This window comes from Cynocephalus volans, chromosome 1, assembly GCF_027409185.1.
Source record: "Cynocephalus volans isolate mCynVol1 chromosome 1, mCynVol1.pri, whole genome shotgun sequence".
Lineage (NCBI taxonomy): Eukaryota > Metazoa > Chordata > Mammalia > Dermoptera > Cynocephalidae > Cynocephalus > Cynocephalus volans.
The window spans coordinates 302,304,821-302,320,874 of record NC_084460.1 but is presented as its reverse complement, the minus strand read 5'-3'; positions in this window follow the sequence as shown (position 1 = coordinate 302,320,874).

The window sequence follows — 16,054 nt, the reverse complement described above, 5'->3', positions numbered from 1 at the left end:
CATGGTCGGGGTGGGGTTGTGGGTACTACCGGATGCCTGGAGGGTCCTCCTGTGGGGAGCTCAGGTCTCCCTCGGACACTCTCCTTAAAACAGAACAGAAATAACATTAACAGACCTTGGGGTGGGCCCGTCTGTCCAGAACCCAGTTGCAGCCTGCTCTCCCGTGTGCTGCTCAGATGGCACAGTGGTATTGCCGCCCTAGCCCCAGGGCCTCTTTTGGCAACTTTCTCGTGCACTGGGCTCAGAGGAGACCACCCCACCTGTCCGTGGGCCACATCAGCCCAGAGTCCCCACAAAGCACTGAGTCCCAGCTCCCTGGCTTGTGGCAGGGGCATGCTTGAGTGGAACCCGTAGGTCCAAAATGGATGCTGGAAAGAGGCTTACGCATACTGCCCTGGGTGAGGAATTCACCTGCGACCTCCGTGGACCTGCCTCTGTGACTCACACAGGTGACCATGGTAGGTCCACATCCCCCGCCGGGCCGGGGCGGGCACTGAGTAGGGGGCAGGGGGTGCACGTCCCTCACTGGCCAGGGACAGCGGGACTCTCTGGGAGGGACATTGAGGGGAGAGCAACGGCCGTGGCTGCTCCGCTGCTGTAGGAGCGCTCCTGCCGGCTGGGTTGGGGACAGGGAGGTGGGTCAGGCTGGGCACAGAGGCTTCTGTCGTACCAGGCAGGACAGACGTGGAGACCACGTGCACCCAGGGGCTGCGGGTAAAGCTCCTGGGCCCACGGGCAGGGTCTGGGTGGGGACAGCCCTCTGGATGGTGCCGGCATCTCAGTGTCTGGAGGGGATGCTCAGAGACCTTGCAAGCTGAGGGTGCTGCCACAGTGGGTGGTGGGCACACAAAGGACGAAGAGCTGAAGGCCCCAGGCCCCGTGCCTCCCTGCCCAGTGAGTGGGTAACTCCTGGTCTCCTGTGTCCAGCCCAGTGTAAAAGGGACAGTGGGTTGGGGGTCTCCCATCTGAGGACGGGGGCTCTTCCAGATTTGGGGGGCTGCCCATAGTTTCAGAAAGCTTTGCCTATTGTCACCCTAGGCCGAGACCCGGGACCCCTGAAATTTGTGGGTCTCGTCAATCAAGGACTCACCTGCTACCTCAACGCCCTGCTGCAGTGTCTCTTCCTGACGCCAGAATTCCGAGATAGGTGAGTGCCTGGGAGGCCCGCAGGCTTGTGGGCCGGGTCCCAGCCGGCCGCGCTGACAGAGGTAAGGACCCAGGCTTTCTCTGTGGTCACAGGATCCTGGAGTCTCACGGGTCCTCCCGGTCTGAGCAGGTACTTCGCCAGATCTTCTCGGGACTGCGAGAGCAGCGTGGCCCTGTGCAGACGACAGACCTCGTCACCTGTCTGGGCCTGAAGTGTAAGTGGACATCGGAGGGCACAAGGACCGGGTGCCAGGGAGTGGTCAAGCCGAGACCATGAGGTCCTGGGGAGAACGTGTGTGTCCTGCTGAGGGGCCGCACTCACCACCGTGGGGCTGGGGTCTGCAGGAGGCTGGAAGCAGCGAGAGGATTGTTGCAAGATGGTCCGACTGTACGTGGGGGTTTCCGGGGTAGGGTCAGGAGCAGAGCGGCGGCTGCAGGCAAGGGCGGCTGAGCACCTGGGGTTTTGGGGTTGACACGGGCTCCTTCCTGGAGGTCTCAGATCAGGGACTGCAACTCACCTGCACACGAGGCATCCTGGGGCTTCCGTGGGGAGTCAAGGAATTACCTGTGTGCGTGTGGCCCGAGGGGGACACCTCTGGGAGCATTCGGAGTGCCATCAGTGTCGCTCTTACCTGCCTGGGGCCAGACCGCCGCACTCCACGGGCTGACCGCTGCAAGGAGGCAGCGGGGCCCCCCACTGCTGGTGTCTCAGGAGGCAGTGGGCAGCCCAGAGGACCCTTGCCCTATCACTGGGATTTATTTTTCATGGACTCCTGGCCAGGCAGTCTGGCAGTGGCTTGCAAACATGCATAAGAAAACCGGAATAAAATTGGGAGAGAAAAGGGGGTTCAGGGGAAAGGCCAGGAGAGAAGCATGGGGAGGGTGGTGGGAGGTGGGAGCCGAGGGCGGGGAGGGGACAGGGCCCTGCTGACCTGGCCGTCCTGTCCCTGGTCCTCAGATGCCGGGCAGCAGGACGTGGCCGACGTGTTTCTGCTCCTGCTGCAGCACCTGGGCCGGGAGGACCTGCGGGAGGTAGGAAGTGGGGGGCCCGGGCACAGGGAGGCTGAACAGGGGGCGCTCACCTCTCAGGGTGAGGGTGGCAGCTGGACTCCACTGGAGAGACGGGTGGCAGGCTGGGCCGCTGGTCAGACCAGGGACAGGACAGGGGAGGGCACCGGGCCGCGGTGTCTGCCTTCAAGGGCAGAGCCACAGACAGGAGGGACCGAAGTCCTTCCCTCAACAGTCACACGCTCTGGGGTCCCACGCCCTGAAGACCCGGCCCTGACTCTTCACAGCAGCAGATGTGGGTCTGGCATTGTCAAGGCCGTGGGCGTAGGCCCTCTCGATGCCAGCGCCCCAGGATGGGCGGGCGGTCATCACCCTTTCTCTAGTGAGTCACAGAGAGGACTGGACTGGCCCGAGGCCCCAGCACTGAGGGCCGGGGCCACAGCAGGTGGTATCGAGCAGCCTGTGGGTGGAGACAGGGCATTTTCCTGCCATGGGGTACAGACGCCCGCTCACCGACCACAGCCATGAACAGTGGGCTCAGTCCCTGGATCTCATCCTGAGGAGGCCTCCTGTGCCCATCCCTCTGGGGCAGCCAGACCGCCCCACAGATCCTGTGCACCGGGGCTGCAGGTTCTGTGACCGCGGGCAGGGCTCTGTCTGTGCAGCGCTCGCCCAGCCCCTGCCTGCAGGCAGCGTCACCCGAGCCCTGCGCTGGCTGGGACAGAGCAGCCTCAGGTGGCTCCTGGGCTCCCTGATGGGACAGAAGTCCTGTGCCTTGGTGCAGGCGCAGTGCCCAGGCTTTGATGCTCTTCCCAGGGTTTCCTGAAGTACATTCCCACATGAATGAGGGGTCCTGGTGGCTTGGAGTTGGGCCGAGCAGGACTTTTCATGAGATGGAAAGTCCAGCGGTCATAGCAGTGCTGAAGGTGTCAGGGAAAAGGACCTCCCCGAGAATGGGCCAGGTGTCAGAGGGTGTCTCCAGGGTGCGGGGGGCTCTTAGGGCAGCAGCCTTGGCCGGCAGGGCCGTCCAGCCCGTGGTCCTGCCCGCGGTTGCCTGCAGGTCCTCTCTCGTGCAGGTGTTCCAGAGCGAGGTGGAGAGGACCATCAGGTGCTCCGTGTGTGACAGCGAGGAGCATGTCCCATCTGGAGGCAGGATGCTGCTCCTCCCCCTGGCCGCCCACGTGCAGCTCTGTGGTTTCGAGGGGGCTGGACAGGCACCTGGCAAGCCAGACAAAGCGTCTGGTGGAGCCGCCATGGTACTGTGGTCCTTCCAGAGCCCTGCCGGTGGGCAGAGTCCCTGAATCACCTGGGCTAGGGGCGCGTCCTTCACTCAGGCGTTTGACCCGCCCGACCGTAGGAGGCCCTGTCCCTACCGGGCTCTGTGCTGGGCACCACAGGTGCAGAGCTGCCTGGATCGTGGCCCCTGCCCTTGTGGGTCCAGCACAGACCCAGCTGGTCTGGTCACGACGGGAGCCTGGGCTGGCGTGTGGGCGCACACGTGGGTGGGGCTTGGGCCTCAGGTCTTCCTGGGGAAGGGGCTCCGGAGAGTTCTGGAGTCTAGAACAAGGACGGGAGCTCTCCAGACAGGCAGGGGCGAGGGCGCTGAGGAGGTGGGTTTGGAGGGGCAGGGCCTTGCGGTCTAACAGGGCTTTCCCTGCAAGAAGAACAGCGCAGAGCAAGACTGTCTCGGTGGGATTCAGTGGGACTCAGGAGTGAGTTTGTGAGAGGTGGGAGGGCAGGTGAAGGTCTGCAGAGAGCTAAGACATGGAGGCAGGGACTGGGCGGGCCGGGCCTAGCAGCGCCTCCTCCGTCAGACCGTGAGTCTCAAAGTCACCGGAGCCCGGCAGGCGCCTCCTGAGTTTGCAGAAGTCCCACCTCCCGTTTGTAGTTTGAAGTGGCATTGGCAATACCTCACCAGGACTGAGGCTGCTTCGAGAACCTGCTGACTCCAGAGCTGGGGCTGGGGTAGGACGTGTCAGAGGGCACTGGAGACAGCTCAAAAGGAGCCAAATTGGGGAGAAGTTAAACACGGAAAGAATGATGAATATGGGAATTTAATTTCATTCATTAAGCATGTGCGTGAGTCTGGAGTCATACTAAATAAGGAGAGCGGGTCTCATCCCTGCAGGAGGTCAGGGGACGAGTGGAGTGTGACAGGTGCTGATGCGACACTGCATCAGCAGGTGACAGGGGGTGCTGACCCCTGGGTGAAGGGCTCAGCCGAGCAGGACATCAAAATGACCCAACCCATGACCCCAGATTTCTTATGGGATGTAAAGCGGAGAATGTTCCTTTACAAATGGAGAAATCTGGTGAACATCACGTGGATCACTCAATCAAAGTTAGTGTCACCAGTAATGGGGCAAAGTGTCACCGTGTGCTCCTGAGGACCTGTGGTGGGGTGTCCACATCACCCTCAGAGCGTTCCTGCTGAAAATGCTTATCCTGAGGGGACAATCAGGGAGCAGACTTTCTGTAAGCCGCCTGTCTAGAAAACAGAAAGTCCAGACAAGCGGAAAGCAGGGGACAGGTCCAGCCTCACAGAGACTGAAGAGACATGACGTCAGTTCTGGCCACCCATTGGTTAGCATGACTGTGTGGTCACGGCGATTGTGTGTGGTTAGCATCATGGCACTGTGGGGACGTTCTCAGACTACATGTGCTCAGGCGGTGGTTGGAGGTGGGTGTTGATTTTGCGACCCACTGTTGCGTGTTTCAGCACAAAAAGGGAAAGCCATATACCCCATTGGCACACATCTGCGCGTTATTACATGGCGCGTTAGCAGAGAGACCAGTGCAGGCAACGCTGACAATTGCTGAGCACGAGCGAAGGGTGCGGGGCGCTCAGTGCACCATTCTTCCAGCTTTTCTGCAGAATTCACACTGTCACAATGGAAGCATCTCACTCCAGATGGCACAGGGTGACAGGACAGGTGTTGGATGAGGTCAGGTGGGAGCAGGGGACATGGAGGAGCCTGCTGCAGTGGTCCCGAGGAGAGCGGCCGCCTGGACCAGGCCATTGCCATGGGGATGGGAGGAGAGCTGATGGGAGAAAGTCACAGCTATTGCCAGCTCAGCCTGCCCCAAATGGAGCTTTGATGTCCTCCAAACGCTTTGGGTGCCCAGAGCCTGCCCTGGTCTTCTTCACCTCCAGGAGCAACAGCCGGGCTCAGCCAGCAGCTTGAGGGCCCAGCAGCTGGGAGTCGCCCTTGTCCTCCCAGCTGTGACCATCAGCACCTCGCACCTGTCTACCACTCACCCCTCGACTGCCCACGCTTCAGTCCTCTCTCCCTGGCCTCTCCCACCCACCAAGTCTGCTCTCGCACAGCGGCCGGCATGTTCTTGTATAGTGGAAATTAGGTCGTGGTGCCACTGCCCTGCTGAAGGCCTCTGAAGTCTCCACACTGCATCCACAACACAAGCCCAGCCCACAGCCTCCTGTGCAGGGCGTCGGTGACAGGCCCGGCCTCTCCGACCACATGCCCAGTTGTCCTCCCCTTGTCAACTCTGCCACAGCCACCCGCATTCTTGCGTCTGTGTCCTGGACACTTCGAGCCAAGGAGCTGAGCTGTAGAAGGTCTCTATGTGTTTGGGTAGGAATCCCTGTTCCGATATATGATTTGCAAATATTTTCTCCCATTCTGTGGTTTGTCCTTTTATTCTGTGGATGGTATCTTTTGATGCACCAAATTTTAGATTTTCAAGAAATCCAGTTTGTCTGTTTTTTTCTTTTGTTGCCAGTGCTTTGGTGTTAGATTCAAGAAATCACTGTGGAACTAATGTTGTCAAGTTTTGGTTTATGTTTTCTTCTTAGATTTTATAGGTTTAGGCCTTACAAGTTTTAGGTTTTTGATCCATTGGAGTTAATTTTTATAGACAGTGTTAGGTAAGGATCCAACTTCATTCTTTTGCATGTGGATACCCAGCTTTCCCAGCACCATCAGTTGAAAAGACTGTCCTTTCCCCATTGAATGGTTTTGGCACTCGTGTCAAGAAATCATTTGATCATATATGCAAGGGTTTCATTGTGGGCTCTCTATTCTGTTCCATCAGTCTGTATGTCTGTTTTTATGCTGATACCACACCGTTTGGGTCACCGTGGCTTTGTATCAAATTTTGAAATCAGGAAATGTGAGTCCTCCAACTTTGTTCTTAGTTTTCAAAACTGTTCTGACTTTTCAGGATACCTGCGATTCCACACAAATTTTAGGATAGATTTTTCCATTTAATCATTGGGATTTTGATAGGGATTGCATAGAATCTATGGACTGCTACGGGTGGTGTTGATTTCTTAACAATAGTTCGTCTTCCGATTCATGAATATGGGTTTCCACTTATTTTTATCTTCTTCAATTACTTTCAGCAAAGTTTTGTAGTTTTCATTGTCTAAATCTTTGACCTCTGTCCATTTCTGTTGCTTTTCACAAAATACCTGGAACTGGATAATTTATAAAGAAAATGAAATTTATTGCTTACAGTTTCTGAAGCTGGGAAGTCCACGTCTGCTGTGGTGACTCTACAGCAATGCAGAGTGTCACATGTCAAGAAAATGGGGGAGCAGAGAGAGACTAACCTCTCACGTGCTCTTCTTCTAAAGCCCTCAGGACCACGCTCCTGACCACCATTTTTAATCCATACACTAAGGCAGAGTCCTGCAATCTAATCACCTCTTCAAGGTCAAAGCTTTCCATTACCGTAATAGGATTTCCCACCCTCAACAGTTACAGTGGGGATTTAAGCTTCAGTGAGGTTGGATCTGGGGCATGCAACCTACAGCAGCCTCCTTGGTTAATTCCTATGTATTTTATTCTTTTTATTTTGTTGTAAATGAAATTGTTTTCTCAATTTCCCTAAAACACTGTTTACTGTCCATGTATAGAAGTGCAACTTATTCTTGTGTGTTGACTCCGTATCCTGCTACATAGATGAATTGTTGTACTAGTAAAAACAATTTTTAGTGGAATCTTTAAGATTTTCTACGTATAACATCGTATTATCTGCAGACAGTGATAATTTTACTTCTTTCCAATTTGGATGTCTTTTATTTCCCCTCATTGCTCTGGCTAGAACTTCCAGTACTGTGTTAGACAAAAGTGGCAAAAACAATCATCGTCGCCTTGTTCTGATCTCAGAGGAAAGGCTTGCAGCCCTTCACCACTGAGTCTGATGTTCACTGTGGGGGTTTCGTACCTGTCTTTTATTATGTTGAGGTAGTTTTCTTCTATTCCTAGTTTGCTGAGTTCTCTTATCACGAAAATGTGTTGAGTTTTGTCAGATGCTTTTCCTGCATCAATTGAGTTGACTTGTTTTGTTATTGTTGCTTCTGATAATGTGGTGTATCACGTACGGTGGTTTTCGTATGTTGAACCTTCCAGGCATTCCAGGCATAAATCCCACTCAGACATGATGTGTGATCTTTTTAATATGCTGCTGAATTTGGTTTATTAGTATTTTGTTGAGAATTTCTGTATTCGGTTTCATAAGGGATCGTAATGTGTAGTTTTCTCTTCTCGTAGTGTCCTTGGCTTTGATATCAGGGTAATGCTGGCCCCAAATGATAATATAAGAAGTGTTTCCTCCTGTTCCATTTTTTGGGAAAGTTTGAGAAGGATTGGTATTAGTTCTCTAGTGTATGGTGGAATTCACCAGGAAAGCCGAGGTTTCTTTGCTGTGATATTTTTGATCACAAGTTGCAATCTCCTTGCAGTTATAGGTCAGTTCAGATTTTCTATTTCTTCAGGATTTAGTCTTGGAAGCTTTTGTGTTTTTAGGAATTTTTCCATTTCATGTAGGTTGTCCAGTTCGTTGGTATACAATTGTTGATGTACACTCGTATCATCCTGTTACTTTGCGAATTTTTTGTGTTGAAATTGGGATCTTTGAATCTAATAATGTGGTAACTCGGTAGTTATATTCTCCTACTTCAGCCACGTTTGTAATATGAATAGGGATTCTTTGTTATTATTTCCCCATTTTGTCATAATGGAAGAATTTTTAATCATTAGCAAAATATAGTATACTTAATAAATAATATTGGGACAGTCACTTATTTGGGGGTGAAAAATAAAATTAGATTCTTACCTCACACCATTTATCAAATGAAATCCAGCTCAATTAAAGTATTAAATACATATATAAAAAGGGAAAGAAACCGCAAACTGAATAACAGGACAGAAGAAATCAAAATGTATTTGATCTCAAAATGGGAAAGAAGATTTTAAGCATAAACACTATAGTCCCAATCAATATACTGGACAACATAAAAATACAATCACTAGTTGTACTCTGCCCCCAGAGGAACTGGTGTTGGTGATGGGACAAGGGTCCTGAGGAATATAGGGGACTAGTCACCCAAACTCACAGGCTAAAAACCCCTTCCCTGCCTCCAGCCCCCCATCCAGTGTTGCCAGTGAGACCTCCTTCCAAGACCCAGAATGCTGAACAAATAGATTTCGAAGCACCAGCTGAGTGCTAGTGGGAGCCATAGGTCAGGCTGTGGGCGACAGCCACTTGGACAGACCCAGCTGGCCTCTTACACCCAGCAGAACTAAGGCTTCAGTGTTTCTACCCCACACCTCTGCTTCGGAATCTGCACAAGCTTTGAGAGCACGCAGCTGCAGACCTTTGATGGGGAGGGTCAGGTCCCGGTGTCTGTCCATCCCTGGGTAAGAGGGACACAAGAAAGTACTGAAAATGTCCCCCTGCTGAGCCAAGCCCATGTCCCTGCTCCTGTATGGACACCTGCCTGGAAGGAAGGCTAGTCCTGCCCAAGTCCCTGCCTCCAACCTATCCCATGGCAAAGGCAGTGGAAGGCAAGAAACAGGAAAGTGTTGAGGCAAGAAATAGCGAGGGGTTGGGGGATCCTGAGGTGCCCAGTGACATCACAGCCATTTCTTGGAGACCCTCAGTCTCTTTCCTTATTCCTCTGCAGGACACAGATTACCCAAGCTTCCCCCAAGTTCAGAAGTTTGACGATGAAGACAACCTGCTCTTCTGTGAGTCCTGTGATGCCAAGACCCCAGCCTCTGAGGTAGGGACACGGTCCAGCCCGCGTCCTCGCCCCGTGCGTGGGGTGGTGGTGGCGGCAGCAGAAGGAACGGGGCCATCTGGAGAAGAGCTTCCGGGCGTGGGGCTCAGGCAGATGGTCACAGTGCCTGTGCCTCTGACTCCCCACTTCACACAGGGACTGGCTCATTAAATATAGGTGGGACGGACAGAAGGAGGGGGCCGGGAAGGACGGAGGTGAGAGGGAAAGAGAGAGGCAGGAGGGGGAAGGGGAGAGAGAGGAAGGGGGAAGGGAGGTGGAGACGGAGGGAGGTGGCACAGGCGAGGAGACGCACAGCCGCAGAGCAGGGCTTGTGGCAGTAGATCAGTGCGACTCCGGGATTTAAAGTGAGATAGAGGCAGCTCTTAAAAGGCAACATGTCCACCTAAGAAAATGAGTTGAGGAATGTTCCCTGTTACTTTTATTCGTGGGAAAAACTTTTATCCAATTAGAGTTCTGTCTTCCTGTAGTTATTGCCAGAATGTGCAAGGGAATCCATCTGACTTTCCGGTTGTTTTGTTGTTTTCTTAGCAGGTTGGTTCTAATGCCAGCTCCCCCTTTTCTTGACACGTGAGTGTGTGTGTGCACATGTGCATGCGCATATAAATACACACGCACTCCTTCCGTTCAGATCCTTTATTTCTCCCTGTGGCCGTGTTACAGCCCCCAACGTGGGTCCACTCATCCAAGTACAACCAAGCCAGACACTGACACCAGGTGGAGTAGGAAAATTAGGCTTTAATTTCAAGGCCAAGTAGTTGGAGCAGGGGCAGCTAATGCTGAAAACACCTGAGCTCCTCGAAAGCCTGCAGGCAAGGATTTTTAAGGAGAAGGGTCGTGGGTTGGAGATGGGGCTGGGTGAGCAGCCTGTGGGCGTTTCTCATGGACTGGACCTGCAGGAACACAGAAGCAGCCTTTGGCCTCTGCTTCTCTCTCCTCTGGCTCCGGTCAGGCCAGGGTCCTTGCAGTCCACATGTGGTCAGCACATTCCAAGAGCTGGAAATCTTTGGCTCTCTGTCCCTGTCACTACATCTGAAGGGTGCGTGTCAAGATAGTGTCCTTGATCCTGGGACCTCAGTGACTCTGGTGTATGGCCCTCCTTGTCACTCAGATAACACCCCTTGTGCCACGCTGCTTTCTTAGTACTCCCTTCCTCGGTGGTGACTTGTAAGTCGGAGCTCCTCAATTGGAGAGTCCATTTCCCAGATCCTAAGCTGCGGTCAGCTTTGGGGGCCCAAGGGCACAGTTCACTGTCATCACAACTTCTCTGGGTCTTCATCTGAATGGGGTCCCCACTCGGTGTCAGTAGTTTGGCAAGTTGTATTTTTTCCAAGAGTTTCTTTATATCAACTAAATTTTTTTAAAGTTCTAGCATAAAACTGTCCATATATCTATAATACATTTTTTAATACAGTAGGTTTTCTCATGTTTTTTTTCACATTCCTGATATCAGTTCATTGTTCCTTCTCTTTTCTTTCTTGATAAGTTTCATTGGGATTTATCAATTGTATTGGTCTTTCTAAAAAACCAACTTTGACTTTGATGATCTTTTGTAGATTTATTTTTTTTTATTAATTTCTTCTCTTCTCTTTATGATTTTATTTGTTGTACTTTGGGTTTAATTTGCTGTCCTTTTTAGAAAAAACTTCTTAAGATAGAGTCCTTGCTCTTTGGTTCTTAGCCTTTTTCCTTTTCTAAGTATGCACTACAAAGCTGTAAATTTCCCTTTAAAAATGGCTTAGGTGCTTTCCATGAGGTTTTCTTAACAGGATTTTCATAATCGTTTCAAAAATTTCCATTAGATGTTATCTTTGACTTATGGGTTATTCAGAAATATATTTCTTAATTTCCAAACATGTGATAATCTTCCAATTATTTTTTTTGTTATCGGTTTCCACGTTGGTGAGAATGTACCAGAAAAAAAGTGTTGTAATCCTTGCATATAAATTTCAGAAAATTGTAATCAGAAAAAAAACCTGTCTGATTACAATTGTTCTGAAATTTGTTTAGAATGTTTAGAGAAGTGTACATGACTATGTCAATTTTTGTAAACATTTGAAGTGTGTCAGAAAAGAAAAAGTCCTGCAATTATTGGGTACCATTTTCTATGTTTCCATTAGGGCAAATTTATTGATTGTGTGGCCAAATTGTCTAGGTGCTTACTGATTTTTGTCTGTCTGTTCTATCAGTTCTGAAGAGAGCCATATTAAGGTCTCCCAATGTAACTGCGGATTTATAGTCATCCTTATGGTTCTGTAAATGTTTGCTTTACATATTTTCGAAACAATGTTATTGGGTGCATAGACATTTGGAATTGTTAGGTCTTCCTGGCTAATTGACCCATTTAGTATTTTGAAATGTGTACTTTAGTTATGCTTTTGCCTTCAAATCTTTTTTGTGAGATATTAACAGAGATACATCAGCCTTCTTTTGGTTGTGGTTTGCCCAGTATTTTCTTTCTACCCTTCAATTTTTGCCCTTTCTGGATTCTTGTGCATTGGATTCTCTTTTAAAGAGCATGCAGTTGTCTTTTTTTAATTACCTCTGAAAAATTTTGTCATTTAGTTAGTGAAGTGATTTTCTTTATGTTTAATGCATTTACATATACTTATATTAAATCTGCTACCTCATTAAGTGCTTTGCATTTGTTATGATTGCTTCATCTTTTTCTCTCCTTTGTGGGCTGCTTCTGTGTTGAAGAAGGTTTTATATTATCTTATTGTTTCTTTATCATTTTTTGCATGCTGTCTCAGCCTCTCAGTCTAGTGTTATTTGGTTCTTTTGCGACTTCTCCAACAGTGCAAGGACTTCGTCTTTACCTCCCTCTCAATGTATATGTCATTGCTATTGTGTATTCTAATTCAGTATTTATTATAAATGCAGAAAGCATTGTTATTACTTTCTGCAGCTAACATTTATTTTTATTTGCCATTCATCTGCCATCTTGTTTGCTGTTTCTTCCTGCATTCTTCACGTGGAAATCTCTAACTTCTGCTCGAAGAAAACCCTCTCAAACCTCCTTTAGTGCAGACTACTTTTCATGAAGGTGTTAACTCTTGATACTTCAAGAAAATGTTTTTCTGTGTTGGTCCAGCTTTTGTCCTGGTCCTCAGTTGGTGGGTTGGTCCAAATTGTCAGCCTTTCCCAGAGGCAGAAATCTGACCCTCTGCATTAATCCAGAGAGTGTGGACAGGTATCTTCAGACAAGTGCCAACTGCCAACTCTTGTCCATTAGGCTTGAAGATGCCCAGGAGGGTAACTTCTGCACCCCACTCACTCCTCCCTTTATCAGCATGACCTTCTCATTGAATACTCAAGACAGGGCCATGCTGCAAGTGACAGTGTTCCTGGACAGACAGATGTGTTCTGCAGCCCACCTCCTGCACAGGGGCCCCAGAATCTGTGACTTTCCACTTAGAACATGCACCTCAGAATCAGGTGGTTGACAGTGTTGTTTTGTAATGTCATCTGCTTTTTTGCCCCAGAGACAGTCAGACCAACATTGACCGAGGAAATGCTGGGGAAGGCTGGGGAAGGTTTTGTTGGGGAGGCTTTTCCTGAGCTTCTCAGCCTGCTGTCCCTGGCCAGTGGGTTGGGCACAGTCCCTCTCCCTGCCTCTCTTTCCTTAGGAGAAGCGTTTCCTTCGGCTCCCGAAGATCCTGATTCTGCAAGTCCGAGAGCTGACATTTGAAAACAGCAAGTTTCACAAAATTCAGAAGCCCATCAGTGTTGCCCAAGTGCTGAAACTGCACAGCAGCTCCCAAGAACCCAAACAGTCTACTTCTAAACGTTCCTGCAGAAGCATCCTCACCACAAGTTCAGTGAGTGCCTGCCCTTGAAAGGGGAACCGAGGCTCTCGTGACATTTGTGTGGTCTTCGAGGTCAGCTGTGTTTCTGGCCAGCAGGCTCTGTGCACCTCTCCTTTCATTTAGTGAATGTTTCCTGAGCACTGGCCCAGGAGAAGCCACAGGACAGGCAGAGAAGGGACAGGGCAGGTGGGGTGGAGGAGGCTGTGGCTCCAGGAAATCCCAGTCTGACCATGGGATTAAAGATGTGACCACATGGCACAGTGGGGTAGGATGTGATGGGGCCCAGCAGTGCCTGGAGAAGGAGTTGGCAGTGGCAGGAGGGTGGGAAATGGGAAGTGCAGGGCAGATACTCGCTCAGGAGGAGGCCTGTGTGGGACTTCGAACACAGGCTCTGCTGGAGCTCCACCCCCTGTCCATAAAGCACCCCAACCCTCAAATCCTTCAGAGCCGAGCTTCTCCAGAGTGGCTGGCTCTGTCAGCCAGGAAGACATTCACTCTCACGTGGGGTCCTGCGCCCTAGGCCACAGACGTGGCCATGTGTGGGCACTAGCACTCTTTAAGGGATGCCTGAGCTTCAGGTTCTCAGAGCTACAGAGAAGTCGAGGGGCCTGTGCTGTACAAGGCTGTCCCCAGCTGGGTATGGAGGGTGGGGTAGGGCAGAACCCCCAGCAGATGGCCCATGGCAGTCCTCCTGCTCACAAAGGCTGAGCCCTGGGCTCTGACACTGCCCTGTAGTTGGGACACTCCTGTCTCCCAGGCCACAGTCACAGCTAGCAGGGCCTCTGTCGTTGTCCTGGAACACAGTCACATGCACCCCTGCCTGCACACCTTCCACCCTCTGAAGACCCCAATATCCCTTCAGGAGCACAAGTGCTACCACCTCTATGCCATATGCTGCCACTCAGGAGACTGCAGTGGGGGCCACTACACGGCCCTGGTCCAGCCCAGTGGCCAGGCGCACTGGTACAGCTTCAATGACGAGCAGGTGGCCTGTGTGAGTACATGCTGTCCCAGCGCGCCGGGTCCCCGCACTGCAAGGCCGGGTCTACACTGATGTCTGTGTTTAGGGAGCTGGCGATTCTGTAAAGGCGTCATCAGTCCCGTCAGCGACAGATAAATGAAGGGGATCGATGAGGCTGGAGCTAAATGTTGCTTTTGCTAACGTTACAGGAAGTGATGGAGACCTTTTTCTTCAAGGTTTAATTTCTTTTGCAAGAAGCTTATTCTTTCTTAATTTCTGAAAATTCTGTATGTTCTTGCTTAAAAAGGAAAGAAAATTTAAACAGTACAGAGAAAGCTGTTCCTGCAATAAGAACAGGGTCCCGGGGTTTGGGGGTTTGGACAGAATGAAGCCCAGTGGGGGGTGGACTTGAGGGGAGGAAGGTGGGGGGTGGGGCGCTCAGGGACAGCCCTGGGGGTGAGGCAGGGGCTGTGGTTCTCCTGGGAGGAGTATGAGGGGCAGGGAAGGAAGCCAGGGAAGACTGAGGGGACAGAAGGCAGCCGAGGGCAGGCGGGGCTGTGGGGACAGACTAGGGGACTGAGTAGGGGGGTGGGGGTAGGGGCCATGCAGCCACCAGGAAATTGGGGAGCATTTACTGAAGACGGGTGATGGTGAGTCGGTGCCAGCCTGGATGGGGTTGCGAGGGGCGGGGGAAACACGGGGGCAACTCCCCTGGGGGCATGGCTGAGGTGAGAGTGGAGAAGGGGACATGGCCAGTGGTGGGAGGGCCACGTCCTCAAAGCCCCTGTCTTCCCTCTCCAGGTGGGGTCTTTTCGTAGGGACCTCACGCACAGGTATGACGGTTGTACCTCCTGGGAAGGGTGGTCAGACCTGTGGTCCTGCGGGTGACCTCCAGGACCCTGGATATTGCGGCAGAGCTTGCTGAGGACAGCCGCCCTTTCAGCCCCTCCCGGAGTGTTATTGTTGTGGGGTCGGGTTTGACCTATGTCCTCGGTGGAGGGATGGCGTGTCCACAGAGCATATTTGTGGGAGGAAGGCTGGGGCTCCCCCTGCTCCCCTGTGCCCCTGTGGTTAGACCACCCTGGGGACGGGGAATGTGAGTGGAGAATCATTACCACGGTCATTGCATGCCACCGCCAGTGTGGGCTGCACATCTGGCCCAGGGAAGCCCTGAAATGGAAGGAAAACCTGGACATATTGAGGTGGCCAGAGAGACCCAAGAAGCCGTGCCCACCCCAGCCCCTGGCTCCATTGCCCCTGCTGGGGGCTGACATGGCCGCCTGCCAGGCTGGTCTGAGAGAGAGCAGGACACACTCAGCTGTCATCATGCTTCTCCCCTCACCTCCCCTACATAGGTTTGGGACCCCTTACCTGCTGCTGTACCGCTGTCAGGACGCTGGGGACAGGTGAGTCATCCTCTGCTCTTGGTGGGTGTGGCAGGAGGTGCAGCAGCCAGGGCCAGGTTTCATGCAGTGGCGCTGTTGCCAAGGAGGAGTGTTAGGGGTCCCCCGAGGGCAGCACCCTGCAGGTTGATGCAGTCCTTGGGCCCTGCCCTCTGCAGGGCAAGGTTGGGGTCAGGTCTGGCCTCAAGGTCAGGGTAACAAGTCTGGAGGAAGAGGTTCAGGCCTGCACTGGGGACCCTTGGGGTCAGCCCTGCAGCTGGTCCCACTGGCTGTCCAGCCCCCTGGGCAGTGGTCAGGGATGAGGGCGGGGTGGGGGCTTAGCCTCTGCAGCTCCCATATTTGCTGATGTCACCTGGTGCTTTCACACAGATACTCCTATGTGAACAGGGCACTGGCCAGCAGTTACTGTCTGGAGGAGGGAGGGCTCTGGGGCTGGCAGGATTTTTGGGAGGGGAGAAGAAAGGTGTCTCCTTCCTGGGTGGGCCCAGAAAATGCTGTGGAGGCACCCAGGGAAGGACAGACCACCTAAGCCCATGGGGAGTTGAGATCCCAGGGCAGGCCCCGGGCCTCTGCCTGTTCTCCCTCCTCCTCCCCACTTCCCAATAAAGTCCCCAAAGAGACAGATTCCTGGGGATGCAGCCAGAGAGGTGAAGGGGCACCTGCATCTGGGGCCTGCTCCTGC